At 40.1% G+C, this 18,020-nt stretch overlaps 1 protein-coding gene across 10 annotated transcripts in view; it reads left to right on the forward strand.

Moving 5' to 3' along the window:
- Positions 1–18,020, forward strand: part of Elavl2 (ELAV like RNA binding protein 2) — a 157,141-nt gene that overhangs the window by 29,235 nt on the left and 109,886 nt on the right. The gene's annotated exons all lie outside the window — the stretch shown is intronic.

Genomic DNA, 18,020 nt, shown 5'->3' on the forward strand with positions numbered 1-18,020 from the left:
TGCTTAGCACTGCCGAGATACAATACCTTCTGAAAGGACAAAAGAGCCTTAAGAAGCAGTTTTTCTTTCCATCTTATCCTTAATAATTCTGTCTTTACAAAAACGTAGCCCAGTGTCAAAACTTAAGGCAAAAAGTCATTGACTTGAGTGTCAGTTGGGGATGTTTTTCCCATTCTTCTAATTGAAACCTGCTTGTTTGAAATTGTTTAGTTGCGTCAGAACTGCAGCCTTGTCTAGAACTGTTTGTCCAGATTCCTCGAGTTTCATATTTGTGCTGTTGGTAGTTTTTTTTTTTTTTGTTTGTTTGTTTGTTAGAAGCTGACCTGGAGTCTCCATTTTGGCGAACAGGTGTAAAGCTCTCCTGGATCTGTATCTTCTTTCTTCATCTGGCTCTTTAGGTATGCAAATAGAGACAATTTACTGGATGGCTCTGAGTAGTCCTGTGTTTCTTTTCCAGCTCTTGGTGTGGTGCGGGGTAGAAAAATCCATAAAGAAACACATTCCTTTTATCCCTTCCCCTGTTTGGCTCCTTGTTGCCTATTTGAGTGACTAAGTTGTCATTTACCAAGTATGAAGGATTTTTTTTTTTTTTAAGTGTTTCTAGGTCTAAGTGTCCTCCACAGTGTGACCCATGGTTTTGGTAATGATTTGGGAATGAAGCCGGGCCACTGCTGACGCTACTCACACCACTTGTGTCTAATTCCTAGTACTGGTCAGTGTCCACCAGCTCACCTGTTCACCACGGTTCCTGTTTTACTTACCTAGGCCTAAGAGGTGCCAGTCATTGGAAGTCTGAATTGCTTCTGAGTTTTGGTTAGTTGGTTGTAGCTTCTCACCATAAAGTTCCATTTTTTTTTCTTTTATTTTAATTAAGACTCCAGGCTTAGTAGGTGATGGGAGAACTGTGCCGGGAGCCACAATCCCTCTGCTCTATTCCATGCTGTAGTCTCTGTTCTCTGCACGGCCAGATAGATGGTTTTGGCCGAACCCTGGAAACTACCCTCAGCTGTTGGTGCTTTTCTTGTTAACATGAAAATATATATATAATAAATTGTTTTCTTTCCCATTTTCTCTTCTAGAAACAAGTCCCAAGTTCTCTTAAAGGACACATCAGAGCCATCCAGAATACTCTGACTGTTAAGTTACAATCACATATTTCACTCTACTTGGAAATTTTTTTTTCTTTAAACCAGTGACATTTTTCTGGTATTATTTGCATGATACAAGAGCACCAGCACCATAGTGGTGAATCGTCCTTAGGCTCCTTTTCCCCTCTGAAGGATCGTGTACTCTGAAATACCCCCGTCATTTTTCATTGTCGCCTGATAGTGTCCGTTCCTTTCCTCTCATCTGAGATCTCACTGAGCCTTCCATATTGTCACATTCTTATTAGCACCTTTATTGCCATGATTCTTATTTGAAAGAGAGAGAAACTGGAGAGCTGCTAGCCTGACGAGGTTACCCTTCTGTTAGCATCGAGTGGGACAGGTTGCGTTACCTTGGGCCTAAATTTTCTACCGCCCTTCAGAGAAAAACATGTCAGTAGTCTACCTCAGTTCTTCCTTGTTGCCTTGGGTCTTCAACTGGACCGACCACATCCCACATTTCTGGTTTGGTTTTTAATTTAACGTACTTTTCTAGAGTCTGGGCTGCCTTATGCACTCTGGGATCGAAGAGTTTTATAACTTTCCCTACTTGACTTAGACATCTTGAATTTTTGAACAAGGGCACTCTTTTAAATTTGTGTTGGTACCTACAGACTAGCTTATCCTGGTTAGGTACGTTCTTATTTGTGTGGTCATTCTGCATAAATAACTATATGCAGGCTCTGTACTTATTGGGATGCCACACCCTGCTCCCGAGGACAGAAAATTATATCGGATGTTCAATTGGTTGGGCCACTGTCATTTTCTGATGGTCCTCATTGAATCCATGTGTTGTGGTTTAATGACAAATCTGCTATTGCATGTTCTAATATGCAATGATTGTGTATTTAACTTTCTTCAAGATGCTAGCTGGCTGGTTCATTATTTTTGGATTTTAAGCAATATAAATTGAAACAGAAACAGGGACATGTATAAGCTTCAAAAACAATGTTTTATGCACATGTTTTAATGTAGGTTCAAATGACAGCTTTCAGAATCAATAGTAGAAATTACATATTATAAAATCCCAAGTCTTGACTAAGTGTTTAGGAAAATTTTTAGTAAACAATGAACAGATCTGCTATTTGGCTTGGTCATGTACTTCATAACTTTCACTGTCGTGAGGTCACTAGGAAAATTTCTATTTCAAGGGAAAATTCCCTGTGTCTTTAACTCGTCCTCTGAGCCTGTGAGACAAAACCAAAGGCAGTTAGTTCTGTGTGGTGTTCTCAGTCGACCCCCAGTGTGGATTCTAAGTTTCTAGACATTGGTATTTATAGAAGGAATCTGCTTTTGGACAGGGTGTTGTCTTCTCAACAACATGTGATGTTCTGAACGCATCCACTTTGCCGACGCTCTTAGCTCCGTGTTTCCTTTTTGACTGGTTACTGAATAGTTTGTGGAATGACAGGTTTCCCTGTGAGACATCTTCACACCTAGAAGGATAAGGGCTTTGGGAAGGAATGCGACATGGGAAACAGCCAAGAAGGTCATAAGAGTGTCATGCTATTAAAAACGACATCAGTTTATAGTTTGTCTCACTTATAATAAATTAATTGGTGTTTTAAAAAAGTATTTTAAAATGTGAAGTTTCCTGTTATATATCTATATTACCAATATGATGTTATTTTCTGACAGTTAAGAGCAAATTTGACAGAAATTCTTAGTTTAAAAAAAAATGACATTTTTTTTTCAGTTAACTTGTTTGTATTTAAAGGGTAAAGGATTTTTTTTAAAAAAAAAAAAACAAAACCCTGAAGATTTTGTCTTAGTGTACAATTTAAACTCCTAGGTGGAGGTATCTGTATCTTTTCCTAGTCCAGTTTAAGAGTGATAGATTAATACCAGTCTCTTCTCTAACTTAAAAAATCTGTCTCAAAAAATTAATTTTAAAAAAATTGAAGAAAAGGAAGTTGGAACAGATTGGATAACTCTTTTTTTTTTTTTTTTTTTTTTTTTTGAGATAGAGTTTCTTTGTGTAACCCTGGCTATCCTGGAATGTGATCTAGACCACATTAGCCTAGAACTCACAAAGATCTACCTGTCTCGGCCTTTTAATTGCTGGGATTAAAGGTGTGCACCACCACTACCGGTCCTCTTTATATTTTTTAAATACATTTTTTTTTTTAACTGCGGAAAAGAAAGTCTCTGTTATTTAGAAAAAAAAATTTATATTCTAATTAATTGTTCTTTTTCTCCATAGTTCTGTTGCTGTGGGATGTTCATTATTTTAACAACTTTAAAAACTGTGTTAGTAGAATATCACCCCTCTGTATTTATGAAAACATCAGACAGGTAAACTGTTTATCCAGGATGATATTTTATTCGATTTTATTTTACTTTCTTTGAGCCATGGTCAAAGTCACTTTAAAGTTTCATTAGACACTTTCTTGACTGATTTTACTTAGAGCAAAAGGTACTGGCCGTTTTTAATGTTTTGATTTTCCGTATCTTCTTATTGTGGAGTGTATACAATACACACACCTTTAAGGAGGCAGAGACAGGCAGTGAGTTCCAGGACAGCCAGGACTACACGGAGAAACCAGGATTCACAAAACAAGCAAAAGAAAACAAAATAAAAATGACGTTTTTTTTTTTTTTTCCTTTTTTTAGGATCTGACCATCTGGGAACATTTGATCAAAACTTGTAGGCCTGTCTTATTAGAGAAATACACACACACACAGAGACAATTGCATGACATTTTTATCTTCCTTCCCTTTGGAACAGAGATGACTGAAATTAGATTATTAAAATTTGGAAGACAGGATTTTAGAGATTGGAGTTGCAGTTCTCTGACAAGTGTAAGAGTTGTCTTTAGTGGAGTTACCCTGTGGGCCTCTAGCTTTCTTGGAAGAATGGCTCCTAGCCTGACTGTTTTCTCTAGTTTTTCTTAGGGCCCGTCCTGTTTTTGTAAGTAAATACCCCACATGCACGGCCTCCTTGGCACAATGCTGCCAGCTTTCTGCTGAGTTGCTTTGCCCCAGTAGGTTTTGTCACTTAGGCTCAAATTCTTAATTTAGCAGAGGCAGGTGGAAAATTCTAGGCTTGAATGCAGATGTTCCAGTGTCTGATTTAAGCTTAGTTGCTCGTCCTGGTTCTTTTAAACACCTCCCCCTCTGCCCAGCCTCGCTTTCCTCATCTCAAGGACCCAGTAAAGATGAGCATACTGATACTGAAGTACAGGAAAGTGGTAACGGGCGGTCACTCCAGGTTAGTTTTACGTATTTTGGGCTGTCATTGTGTTGTTTATGAACCCTCCTTAAATTTCCCGGTGTCTCTGGTACCTGGGGTCAAGCGTAGGTTTACCTGTGTTGGTAGTACTTGTCACACCCACTACATCCATAGCTGTGTGACACACCACTCTAGTTATTCTCCCCTCAGGAAGCCTGGAAGATAAGAAAAACCTAAAGCTCCAGCAGCTTATTTATGCCTTGAATATTTCAGTATAAAATATAAATATATTGCTCATGAGCATGGAAGGAAAGCTTAAAATGTTTTTTCCTTGAAAAGATAATACTGCAAAAAGATGAAATGTTTTCATGAGAATTTAGCCAGCTGATGGTCTATGAATTTATATTTCAAAATTTAAATTTCCCATCTTTCAGGAGAGAAATCAGATAGTTAAATGAACATTTTTATTAATCAGTGAATTTTTTTTCTTGGTTTGAACTTAACCTGCTTTGTTACTGTGGATCTGTTTTCTACATCACAAAGTGGAATTTACGGTGTGCATTTGCCCTATTTCTTTTGGCTCCTGGCCCCACCCAAGTGACAAGCCATTGATGGATGCTCTGCTAAGTAAGTTATTGGAAATCGCTCACTAGCTGTGTTTTTAAAGGATGTTTAAAACTTTTTTTTTATTCTTTGGGCGTCATATATATCAGAAGTCTAAGAGGTATTTCGCAAAGCAAATAAATCACAGTGCATTCGAAAATAAAGTCATCAAATTGGGTAAGATAGGGAAAATATTCCTGGAACCGATCACACTTTGTCGTGTTTCCTTCAAGCTACTTTCAAAATAGAAAGTGTGACTTTTCTGTTTCACTGGCGGCTTCACTGTTGGGGCCCCTGGTGATACAGTGTGGGAGGGTCGCCTACTTTTATGGTAGAGCAGACCAGAATGTATAGCATGCTTAATTCCTTAGAGACAAACACATTTCATCATCCATGGAAGGTACATTCCATATGAATTTACTCAACCTGCTTGCTTTCTTCTCTTGTTGGCTTGCTCGCTCTCTCTCTCCTTTCTTATTTTATTTATTTATTTATTTGCTTAGAATCTGGGTGTTCTTTTAGGCCTGTGATTGTTATGAAGGACCCCGTGAACTGCTCCCGAATCCCAGGTGGTCAGGGTTTTTTTTGACTTCCTACCATCCCTTCCAAAGTGTGAAATGGACCTGAACCAGCCACACCTGTTCTCTGCTCTTTGACCCTTGTGTATTAGCACCTGTCCCTTGTATATTTAAGCCTTGTACTAGTTTTCCTTTGAACTCCTAAATATCAGCCAGCGTCAGGTGACATTTATTATTTGTTCCTTTATTGTCTTCTCCTGCTGGTACTTTTTCATCATCTCTGATGGGCATTCCTACATTTCAGTCATTGCAGAATTATCTTCTGTGACTAAAGGCATCTTTGCTGTGACAGAGAGAAGTGCATGAAGGTCTTGTTCCACACAGTGGCTCACAGGCAGGTATGACCTGCAGAAATTTAATTTTGCCTGAACTCAATTTTTTATATTTTTATTTTTGTTTTTTGAGACAGGGTTTCTCTGTGTATCCCTGGCTGTGCTGGAACTCCCGTTTTGTAGACCAGGCTGGTCTTGGTCTCAGAGACCTGCTCCTTCCTGCCTCTGCCCTGTGAATGTTGTGACTAAAGGCCTGCAACATCGCTGCCTCACTCTTTTATTTTTTTAAGATCTCATGTATGCCAGGCAGGCATCAAACTTTCTGGGTAGCCTAGGATGACCTTGAGCATCTTGGTCCTCCCGCCTTCACTTCCGAAATGGTGGAATTGTAGTTTCTATGGTGCTGGGGATCCAACCCCAGGGGATGTACATGCTGGATAGACGTTGCCAACTGAGTTGCATCCCCAGGCCATGAACTGTAAAACTTATGAGTCATCATCATCATATCATTGTCATCATCGTCATCGTCATTATTATTATTTGAGCTTGGAAATATATGCAGACTCATAAGCCATACTTATTGCCTCATGGAAAATTGAAGGGACCCAGTACAAGGGCCCACAGCTGTCAGCTCTGCCTGGAAGATTACACATGATTCTGTTGATTTGGGGGTACGTCATTCATTGTCTGCTCTCTGCAGATGTTCGGGGTTGCGACTGACACTCCAGCTCCCAGAGCCATTGGATTTGGGGAAGTTGACTCACATATAAAGATTTTCAGTTCTTTTGAGTTATTTTTTGTGTATGTTTGAAAATAATCTTTGATTTCTACTAGATTCATTACACATTTAAATCTTACCTCTTTCTTCAGTTAGAGAAATCCTGTTTTAGTCTCTCTTGCTAGCCTTTGATTGAAAAGCAGCTTCTCTTTTAGTAGGTGTGTTTCTTTGTCACAGTTTCCTTCTTTCCTCCAGTGCTTTTAGAACTTGGAACCCTCTTGCCTGATGCTTGCCTCTCTCTATTTTTAAAGATACTTTGGGGTCAGCAAAAGATTCCTGGTGTTGAGGAAACTAATAGGCTGTTATGAGCCATTTAAAAGAGGCTCCTGGCCTCCTGCTCGTCTCGTTGCTGATGGTGTCAGCTTAGAAAAGACATTCTCCTCTCAGATGGCTTCAAAAAGAGCTGATTGGACAGGCTACCAGGTGTGCGGTTTATATGTGTTCCTCTCCCTCTCTCCCCTGATTCTTTCAGCCTTCGGGCCTTTCTCCCTCCTCTTTAGAAACAGCAGGGCACCTTTAGTGCGCTCTCTCCCGTGTGTGCAGTAGAGCAAGCTGATGTGCCAGCAGAAGTAGGAAGAGGCACCACATGTCATGTTTGGACCAATGCTGTAATTTTATTTTACAGTAAAGAAGGTGGATATTATTAATCTACTCCTGAGCATAATAGCACGATTTGAATAGCAGAGAGCAACTTTGGTGTGTGTTAATGTCTAGTGAGATGAATGCAGATGGATGCTAAGTAGGTAGAAAATGTCAGTGCAGAGCCTTCCTCTCGGTGACTTTAAGCACTTATATTTCTAGTTAACTTTTTGTTCAGCCTGGCAAACAGATATGAAGACTTATTCTATGAAGCCAGCATTAATGCAGCTCCTGAGAATGAACAATGCCCACAAAGCCCTGCTCTCCTGGCAGCCACTTGAGCTAGGCCAGTTATAACGATGAATCAGAATGTGTCCCTGTGTTGAACATCTTAGGAAAACTTCAGTGTAATAGGAGCTTAATGCTGGCGGTTTTAAAAATCGGCACAGCCTACATGGCCCAGCTAATTTTTTTGATGTTATTTTGAGTGTGAACAAAAGCATATCTTTATTTTCAATATGACCTTTGCATTAATTCTATTTTTTCATATAGTATGTATACACTCACATATGAGAGGCATTTTAGTCTCAGCCATATTTCATGATGACCTGATTCCAGAGATGAAAATATTGCTTGTGCTTGATCTACTCTACAGTGTATAGTTTGAGATGCCTGCAGGGCGTCTTGGCCACTAGGTGCTGGTGAAGAATTGAGAATAGGCTTAACACCTCTTTTTCCCAGAGAAAAACAAAAACCACAGAGGGTGTTTTATCTCTTCAAAGGAAGGTTAGGAGTGACTCTCGCTGCAGTAAAATGACTTGGAGTTGGTGGTTAACTTGCACTCTGTACCTTTACAAAGTGCATCTGAAGTTCGTGTCTTTGTTTTTGTATCTGTAGAATACTCAGATGCCAGCAAGGTTGTGTAATATTTTGTATCATCACATTACCAAGAGCTTAGATACTGAGAGCTTTGCACAAACTCATACAGTGTTCCTTAATCAGCTGCTTAAGGGGAATAGATAGAAAATGCTATTTAATAGTAAACCCACAATTATTACCCCAAGCCCCTGGACTTTGGAGTAGGAACCGAGTGTTTGAGAAATTGGGAGAAAGAATTTATCTTTGTGTTCTGGGCATCAGTAAACAGGTCAGATTCTTGCACACTTCTCTGGGGACAGAAGTATGGCTTTTCCCAATCAGTTTAGTTTATGTATTTACTGATTTTGGCCCCCCCTTTCTTCCTCCTTTCCTATGTTTTTGTTCCTTTTAATTCTCTCTTGTGGTATGTGTAAATGTTTCTGATTTGCCAAGTACCCTGTCATAGGTGAAAAAAATATTTGTGCAAGACCTGCGACCTTTTAAATTGTGGCTGCAGAGAGATGCTGAGAATGTCTGATCCTGCTGTTAGCTCAGAAGAATGTGTGCGAAGCCCAATCTTTCTCCAGTTCCAGTCTCTCGGTAGCATTATGTACCACAACTTCCTTTGGTAAATAAGCTTATTTTTCTTCTTTTCTTTGTAAATAAAACTTTCTCCTTTCTCTCAAAGTGTGTGTGTATCTATGTGTGTGAGTGCATAACACAGCATTAGTGTAAGCCACAGGACGATTTTTTGAGTTTGTTCTCTGGAGTTTCCTCTGTTACATGGGTTTTCCAGGTGGAGTTCAAGTCACCGGGCTTTCAACATTAGGTGGCTGGTTCCTCTGCTCGCTGAGCCCTCACACTGACCCACACTTGTTTTTCCAAAACTCTCCCAAAGCTTGCATTTCTTTGATTCTTTTTTTAAGGCCTTTAGTTCCAAGGTCTTGTGACAAACAATAGGTTAGTTGCTCACCTGTTTTATGGAGGACGGATTTGCATGTCCTTAAGTCTTCCTCAGGCTCCATCTTCTAGGAGAAAGTGTCCTTGGGTCAGCTGCCTGTAGCGCCAGGTGTCATTGCTTGGCGTCCTCCAGTCTGCATATGTGGCCTTTCTGTAGTAATAGCATTTATATGTGCATATTTCATTCTTAAAGCTGGTTGAGCAGCCCGTATATTGATCACCTTGGTTTGCTGGGAAGGTTCATTCCCTCGGTTGGAGCTGGCTTTGGAGGGAATGCTGTGTATTCTTGCTTCTTGTTTTCTGGCACCCTCATCTGAATTTGCTTGACTTACAAACACTGTTTTGTGAACAATAGAGGGGCATTCAACTTCACAAACAACATAGTTTTTACGGTCTGGACACAGCAAAGATACCTGCTTCGTTTTTTGCCTTATAGGATTACTTTGCGGCCTGCGTCTTAGAGAGCAGAGAACACTTAGTCGAATTGTCCGTGTGCTGAGAGATGGGCAGTAGATGACTTTTCCTGAATGTTCCATGACTCTTAGCAAGACAAAAGCACCCGCCGTAGCTCAGAAGCCAAGCCTGTGGCTAGTATGTAGAGGGTCCCCAGTCCAGTCACCAGCACAGGAACAAGAGAAACAAAATTAGTTATTCTAGAGAGAGAGAGAGACAGAGAGAGAGAGACAGAGACAGAGAGAGGGAGAGAGAGAGAACACTGTGCAATCAGCCATTAAAAGGTAGTAAACCATTGAAAGTGTTGGAGTCTGGGGATGAGGGAATGCTTGCTTGCTTCCAGGCAGTGTTGACGTGGGGTGGAGCCTTGTCACTGCTCCAAGGGCCCTCGCCTTGTAAGTGACAAGTGTGAGACCCTAAGAAAGCAGTCAGCGCGGGAGCCAGGAAGGCAGGCTCCCACTGACTTCCACATTCTGTGCCTTTCCCTCTCCCTGCCCCTAGTGAAGTTGCTCTCCCTCTGGTTTTCCTGCTGGCTCTGATGCCTCAGGCCAGTGGCATCTGCAGGCAGCTTTAAAGCCTGGAGATTGTTCACTTCTGCTGGGAGGGATCTGATAAAATGGGTCACCCAGCAGCAGTTGGATCTTGTCTTCTTCCTAATTGCTTGGTTCTTCAGTGTTGTGGCCAGCTGCACCAAGCGTATGTTTCGTGAATTATCATTCTGGTCTCTGCAGCACTTCAAAGGAGAATGACCATAACTTGTACCTTCGGGCCAGGATTCTACCCGGGATCATGTTAGGTCTGAGACTAGGTGACTGCTGGAAGCCATTCCTTCGCAGGCTGCTCTCTTCCTGGTGCCAGCTGGCAATCCTGACTTGCAGAGTTACTTTTTGGAACTGTATGAAATAAGGATATGGCTTGTTTTCTATAAGTGAGGGAATGAAGACATCATCTGCAGACTTATTTTTGGATGCTGTTAAGATCAAGAAAGAAGATTGAGATACTGTATGTTGTATTCCCAGTGAGAGCCCGTTCCTCTAACCCCTAGTCCTTGGAGTACAGATTCTGTGGGGCCTGCTACTTTTGTGAAACAAATGTGTTCTAAATATGGTGGGCTTTTAAAAATATCACTGTTTTGATTTTAAGAAGTAGAACAATAAATCAGGTTGGGTGTTCAATAAGATACAGGATGTCCAAACACGAACCAAGAAAAACATCCCTGAGGTAAGAGACTCCTTGATTCTCTTCTTTCAAAGAAGTAACAAGGTCACCTCAGCATCTACTCCACTTCAGGGCCAGAGACACTGGTGATGGGGAATGGAAAAAAAATGCAGATTCCACAATCTGTTTTCACGCCTTTGTATCCAAATCATAGAAGTTCACAATATATTTGCCAAACTTGAGTAAACTCCAAGAATGCAGATAATATAGAGACAAAGATGATACAATTCTTGAGTCTTATATCAAAAGTGTTTCAGTTGGATTTGTATGAGAATTTGATTCCCTATAGGAGAATTTTAACACAAGCATTACTTTTATTGCTGTAGTTTTACATAATTTTTGAATGTCAAAAATGTCCATTAATTTGATTTTACATCCCCCAAAGCTGTAAAGCTTTTAGTTCATGTTTAGAGTTGGGAAACTGAAGTAGATGCATGCTGACATGCTTTTTGATTTTCTAGTTCGGTGTATACTTTATTAGAGTATACCTGTTATTTCATTTAGAATATATACCTTCTAGAATATATCTGTTACTTGTGTGTGCTACGTGGAAACTAGTATAACCCTAAGTAAATAAGGTCATCAGATTCAACAGAGTGACTCTGGCATAAAATTGGCATAAAATTGGTCCAACAGGCAAAGCATGAAGGCACAGTGGAGCAGAGCCAGAAGATGGGGTCCTGCTTAGGATGCTTGACACTGCTCAGCAGTAACTTAGAACAGCACAAGATGAAGCAGAAGTTAAAACAGTTGTTGATAATTTAAAGATGGGTGGGGTTTCTTTCTATGTTATAGTACATGGCAGCTTTACTTCCTTTCTCTTTCTCTCTCTCTGGGGGATTAGCATAGACTACCACAGATTTTATTAAGAAAAAAATGTTTCCATTTTTTGTTGTTTTGTTTTTTAGACAAGTCTCTCTTTGTGGCCCTTGACTGCCCAGCAACTCACTTATGTAGATCAGGATAGCCTTGAACTCACAGAGAGCCTCCTACCTCTGCCTCTGCCTTCTGACTGCTGGGATTAAAGGCTGATCAACTAACTACACCTAGTTGCCATCCTCAAGGAAGCGTTTACCTCTAAGGAATTTTACTTTTTATTTTGGCTGGTATATTTTTTAGCTTTCTGTCACTATGATAAGGTGGCCAAGGGCATTGAAAGAAGACCCTGAAACCAGCAGAAGAGAGACATGTCACCTGTGACATAAGGGTCCCCCAAGGTCTCACATCTAAGGGCCAACCTCTTAGCTGCACTTCCTGAAGAAGCAAGTCTTTAATGCATAGCCACCTTGGGCTCTCATCCAAGACCCAGCAGCCAGCTCTTCTTTGTGTTCCACATGCTTAGTATTTACTATTGGTTTAAAGAACGAGGCAGATTGACTGACTCTTTTATATAGCTTGTGAACATTTGAAATAATATCCACTATGCCTTTTGGGCAAATAAAGATTTTACTGGTAGCTTTTAAAACTTTTTATTCTAGACAGAACTTTAAAAAAAAAAAATTCTTTTCTCTTGGGTTGGCAAGGTGGCTCAGCAGGTAAAGGTATTTGCTATCAAGTCTGATGCCTTGAATTCAATTTCTAGGGCCACATACAAGAGTTTGTTTATGCACATCCACATAGAAAATAAATTTAAAAATTTTTTTTAGGGCTCTATTTTGTATTTTTAAATTTTATGGTTTTCTTTTGGCTTCGTGACTTTTCAGATTTTTCAGCTTTCTTTTTGGTTGATCATCCTTTTTATTGTTCCAATGTTGTTTTGCTTTGCATTAGTTTAAAAATGATTGCATTACTATTTTGTATGTATCAAGTCTTTTGTTTTCTGTGTAAAGGTAATCTGTATAGTAAACACTTGTATTTGTATGGTGTGCTGTCTGCCAGGTTTAGTTCTGAGCAGGTCTCAGATGACATAGATAGAACTTAGGATTTATTGCAAAGGACATATATGTAAAAAGACCTATAATGTATTATTTATAATTATGATTTGTGTTGTGAATGAAAAGAGCATTTGGGGCTCCACCTGATAGGTGGTACTCAGGGAAGGTCATCCATTTGTTGACTTTTTTCTCCCCTGATAACTACGATCTTCTGGCTGTACACAAAGGCAGGCTTTTAGCCGAAAACTTTCTGTGTAGGAGGGTTTCAGGGCTGATAAAGGCCCTATAATTTTTATTTGCTTGGTAAACTGGTGAACTTTGAAGCCTAGGTCTGATCTTTAACACCATGTTTGTGTATCTGCTGTATCAGACCTTGAAATCTTTAACAGTGAAGGTAGAATTTTCAGTATTCCTTTAAAGACAGCATAACTAGGCAGCATTTGCTTTGAACTATACAGTGAATGGCAAACCTAGCAGGCAGACCTGTGTTCCTGTACCGATCTTGCCTTTACGCATGGCTTTGAAAATCAACTGTGTCTGATTTTGAAGTAAAATAAATGCTTTTTGTTGTTGTTTTCTTCTTCTTTTGAGATAGAGTCTCATATGCATCCCTGGCTGGCTTAGAACTTCCTATGTAGACCAGACCTGCCTCAAACTCACAAGATTTTTGCCTGCCTCTGCTTCAGGAGTACTGGGAGTAAAAGCATGTGTCACCATCACGTGTGGCTGCGGCTCTACCTGTGCAGCCGCTTTTTGTTGTTTTTGTTTTATTCTTTTTTTTGAGACAGGGTTGCTTTGTGTAGCTTTAGCTAGTCTGGAATTAACTTTGTAAACAAACACGCTTGACCTTGAACTCACAGAGACCCTCTTGTCTCTACCTCCTGAGTGCTAGGGCTAAAGGCGTGTGTACCACTGCTTTTTAATGGTTGCTTGTTCAGGATATTGGTACAGAAAGTATGCCTGTTGCTATTTTTGCTTAGCTTAAAGGACTTACCAAATAATCCAAAATTTTAATTGCCATTGATGGAAAGGTTGACTTATGAAAAACCTTTTTACAATCCCTCTTTTTGCCAGATTTTACTTAGAAAGCCACTTTATGTCTTTAAAATATTGTGCCCCTGTGCATGCCGCCGTAGTCCCTGTGAGTTCACTGTGCTTCAGTCCTTGTTTCCTTGGTGTCTTCATCCCCACTAATATGATCTTTCTGCCTCCTGTTCCTAAGGTCTGGACCAGATGAGGTTCTGGTGCTGAGAAGGGAAATAGACATAACCCCCATCTCTAACCCAGAAACTATCTCCAGTTGGTAATATCTCAGAAAGAAAAATTTAGTCCAATGAAGTCTCACTGAATATACAAACCACACTAAGGACAGGCCCAAGTCTGCCAGTAGATGGCCAGCACAAAAGGAACTCAATAGTATTTTTGTCTCACATTGCTTTGCCTGGGCTTTTCCCCCTCTTTTTCTCTTTGCAAATCTTTTGCTTCTATATTATGGTTTTTGATTATGTTTTATGGATTTTCTGTTTGTGAATGTGTATGTCTCAGCATCTTATGTATTTCTTGTAACCTTGGTGCTCTTTTTTCTGCTTTATTTTGTCCTATTCTGGTTTGTTTTTATTTCATCTTTTATTGATATTGTTATTTGCCTACTTGTTTGCTAATGAGAGAGAAAGAAAGGGTGTAGATTTGGGTGGATGTGGAAGCAGAGAGGATCTGGGAGGAGTGTGGGAGAGGAAACTAATCAGAATATATTGTATGAAAAAATGTTTTCAATAATAAAAAACATAAAGTACTGTGTCTCTCCCTGCATTTATTTAAGTTTAAAAGGGCTTACTGTATTAATTTCTAATTGTCTTTAAAATGATTCTTGTAGTGGAGAGGCCCAGGCAGTTTTGTTTGTAGGAATTGTATAAAACACACACATTCTCTTGTCATGACCCCTTGTCGGGGTTACATCTGTCAGGGGTCCCACATTGGGTGCCTTCTGTCAGAGTTCAGCCTCGACTGGTTCATATGGTCCAGGGTAGGGGCATGTGGATTAGAAATATTAGGCAGACAAAACAGACATACAAAAGAAATAGACAGAGACAGAGAATAGAGTCAGGAGGGCAGCCCAGTGAATACCGAATTCACCCACATTTATTTTTCATATTTTTATCTACCCCAACCTAAAAGGGGGGAGAAGAAGGCAAAAGACTGCTTTACCATGATACAAAGAACAGAGCAGTTGCATCTTCAATACCTGAAACATTAGGTAACTATATCCTGAGTTAAGTATTCTATTGTTTAAGCAGGACATGTAAGAACTATATCTTAGTCTAAGCATCCAGTAGGCAGCTACTCCCTGGGTCAAATCTCCTGTCATAACTTTGAAGCAACAAGAATAAGCCTGAACTCTGACCTTTGGCCAAGCTAGAATGGATCTACATCATAGAGTCTGATACATTCCCACCTTTATAATTTATTTATTAAAGCCTGTGCTTCTGCTGTAGGACAGATAAGTATGCCTGGCTTATGTTGTCTTGTTCCACCTTGCAAACTTGCCCGTCATCAGTACATATATTCTATCGTGCATGTCCTGTCTCTGGTTGCCTAGAGGGAAAAGATCTTACCAGTCATTGACTACTAGCCTCTTTTAATAAGGAAAGTGTTAAGGGAGAGTGCGTAGCTAGACACTGTGCACCTCTGAGCCAACTTTCCATCAAGAGAGTTCACAAATAACAATATAATCATAAGCAAGCAGATAATGTTTCGCAATACACATGCTTCTATGACCACAGTATCTTCTAATAAAGGAATAGAGGATGACCAAGATGGGATGGCCTATTTAAATTGATCTAGGATGTCTTTAGCACTTTTTAGTTGTATCAAAATCTAAATTTGTCTTATTAAACATATCAAATATAAGGACTCATTGGCATCATGTCATTTTTCTTGGGTGATTTCTAACCTTTTTCTAACCAGTAACATCTCCATAGTGAACCAAAGTAGTTATAAACATTAACAGGTCAATGCCATAATTCTTGTATGAAAATTAACAGTAAACACAATTTATCAAAGTACAATTCTTACAACTATTTATTGGAGCTCATGGATGTTGTTCTATTCCACGTTAACTAGAGGTCAGAGAATGATAGAGGAGGGTCATCTGCCTATGTGTTACTTTCATTGGTTAATAAAGAAACTGCCTTGGCCCTTTGATAGGACAGAATATTAGGTAGGTGGAGTAAACAGAACAGGATGCTGGGTAGAAGGCAGTGAGGCAGACACCATGATTCTTAGACCCAAGATGGATGGAGGCTAGAATCTTCCCAGTAAGCTACCACCTTGTGATGCTACACAGATTATTAGAAATGGGTTAATGAAGATATGAGAATTAGCCATAAGAGGCTAGAACTAATGGCCAGACAGTGTTTAAAAGAATACAGTTTTCTTGTAATTATTTTGGGGCATAAGCTAGCCAGGCGGCCAGGAGCCGAGTGGCAGGAATGCAGCCCGCTGCTCCTTCTACAAGAGAATTCAAGCTTTTTCTTGCTGTTTCAAGCTTATGACAGGAGGTAGGACCCAGGGAGTGGCTGCCTACAGGATGCTTGACCTAAGGTGTAGTCACTGCAAGTCCTGTATAAACAACAGAATACTTATCTCATGATATAGTTACTTGATGTTCCAGGTATTGGAGACCTGGGATTGCTCTGTTTTTTCTGTTTGTATCATGGTAAAGCAGTCTTGCCTTCTTCCCCCCTTTTGGTTTGGGGTATATAAATATGTGGAAAATAAATGTGGGTAAATTCAGTATTCACTGAATTGCCTTCCCGACTTTATTCTGTGTCTTTGTCTATTTCTTTTTTAATGTCTGTTTTGTCTGCCAATATTTCTGAGCCATATGCCCCTACCTTGGAATGTATGAACCCATCGATGCTGAACCCCAACATTCTTATTCTCTCTCTCTCTTCTCTTTCTCTCCCTCTCCTCAGTGTATGTGTGTTGGATATTGAATCCAGGGCTCATACATATTAAGGACATTCTTTACCACTCACTCACAGCCCCAGAGGCACATTTACCTTAAAACGACTAGATTGACGTTTGTCCACTTCATGAATCTTAAAGGGTTATGTATGTTTGTAGGAGATTTTCTGATCATTCAGAAATGACAAAGGAGTAGGACCAGACAGTAGTAAATCTCCTCCTGACTTTCTTTATCCCTAGAGATTAGGAGTAAGCAGTACAGCAAGTGTATAGCATGATATCTTAAAGTGGTTTTCTGGTCTGCTTATTATAGCATTATATTTACCTGAAATGCTTTTAGTTTTCTTGGAGAAGTTAAAAATCAGTTTCTTTTGTTTTAAATATTACCCGTTTCTTTGGGAAGGAGATAAAAACTTTGAATTTCTTTAGTATATGCTGTCTGCGTTTGATATAACATGGATATGACATTCTTTTAATTGGCTCTTACTTCATCGTAGCTTCTCCATTCCAGGCTTGTTTTCCTTAGGTGTGTAGAAAGAAGCTGTTGAAATTGTGCACACTGACCTGTAATGTGCTGCAGTTTTTAGAGACGGGAATGATTTGTTGTTCTGATTGTGGCCTGAGAGGCAGGGTGGGAACTGGGGAGTCCGTGAGGAAGTGTCTTGGGGCAGCAAGCTTTAGTTGCCTTGAATTTCTGTACTGTTTTTAATGACTGACTAAATTGGTTTGAATTTATAGGACACTTCTCACATCCTGGGCAGCCACTTCACCAGTATTGAAAGTTTTACTGTTAATTCTGCCTTATACCTATTTAATTTCCCTTTTGGTGCTGAGGATTGAACCTGTGGCTTTGCTCATGCTAGACAAGTAGACAAGTGCTCCACCTCTGAGCCACATCCCCATCTCTTTGCTGTTAACCTTTCTCTTTGGAGATAAAGTCTTCTCCAGTTATCTAGGCTGGGTAGCTCAGGCTGACCTTTTGCTTGGAGTCTGAGCTTCTTGCCTTGGCCCCTGAAATAGCTAGGTTTCTGGAGGTTGACAGGTTCCTACGTCCCAGGGTAGGGATGTGTGGATTAGAAATATTAGGAGGAGGAACAGAGATATGAGAGACATAAAAACAAACACAGAACAGCACCAGGAGGGCAACTCAGTGAATACTGAATACCGAATGTGCCCGTGTTTATTGTGTTTATTTTCCACATGCTTATATACTTCACTCCGAAAGCGGAGGGGGGGGGGAGCAACAGACTTCACTAACATGATATGAGCAATAGACCAGGTATCCTGGCAGCCTTGCCCTGGAACCTCCTTCAGATCTCCTTTGAAGGAGCAAGAATAGACTTGAATTCTCTGACTTTTGGTGAAAGCGGATCCACCCCTATACTCAAAATACTAATTAACCACACCCTAGGTCAGGATCGCCTGTTAGTAGCCAACGTATTAACAGCTTTGAGAGTGCAAGAATCAGCTCAAACTCTCTGACCATTAGTCAGGGTGGAACAGGACTCACATTTGTGGGCCCTGGCAGGATTCTGGTTCTGTACCATTGGGCCTTGCTCAGTCT

Source organism: Chionomys nivalis, chromosome 11, assembly GCF_950005125.1.
Source record: "Chionomys nivalis chromosome 11, mChiNiv1.1, whole genome shotgun sequence".
Classification (NCBI taxonomy): domain Eukaryota; kingdom Metazoa; phylum Chordata; class Mammalia; order Rodentia; family Cricetidae; genus Chionomys; species Chionomys nivalis.